A 347-nucleotide genomic window follows, 5' to 3' on the forward strand; every position below is an offset into this window, starting at 1 on the left:
GCCTTAGTAGGTCTACACCAAGCCTCGAGAGCCGAAATAGCTCAGTTGGGAGAGCGTCAGTCTGATGATCTGAAGTTCCCTGGTACAATCCCGGGTTTTGGCAGAGGCACTTTATTATCCCATGGATAGCCCACTCCGAGCCATGCTTTGTTGTTTAAATGCAAAACGACTGCAGCTCTTCTTGCCATCTGCCATTAATGGCATTTAGACAAAGCACACCAAGCCAAGCCACAGACTCTTAGGAATTCTTCCAAGCCCACCCGAATTAGAGAGAGATAGATGTGATTACAACCAGCCACTTCATTAACCAACTATGCCCACAAAAGTCAAACAGACCAATCATGTTC

The 347-nt window shown here is 46.7% G+C and overlaps 1 non-coding gene across 1 annotated transcript; it reads left to right on the forward strand.

Moving 5' to 3' along the window:
• Positions 1 to 30: 30 nt before the first annotated feature.
• Positions 31 to 103, forward strand: trnai-gau (transfer RNA isoleucine (anticodon GAU)). Its single transcript has one exon. It is a non-coding gene; the product is annotated as a tRNA-Ile (tRNA).
• The last annotated feature ends 244 nt before the right edge of the window (positions 104 to 347 follow it).

The sequence above is a fragment of the Austrofundulus limnaeus genome, unplaced genomic scaffold, assembly GCF_001266775.1.
Source record: "Austrofundulus limnaeus strain Quisiro unplaced genomic scaffold, Austrofundulus_limnaeus-1.0 Scaffold5053, whole genome shotgun sequence".
NCBI classification, from domain to species: domain Eukaryota; kingdom Metazoa; phylum Chordata; class Actinopteri; order Cyprinodontiformes; family Rivulidae; genus Austrofundulus; species Austrofundulus limnaeus.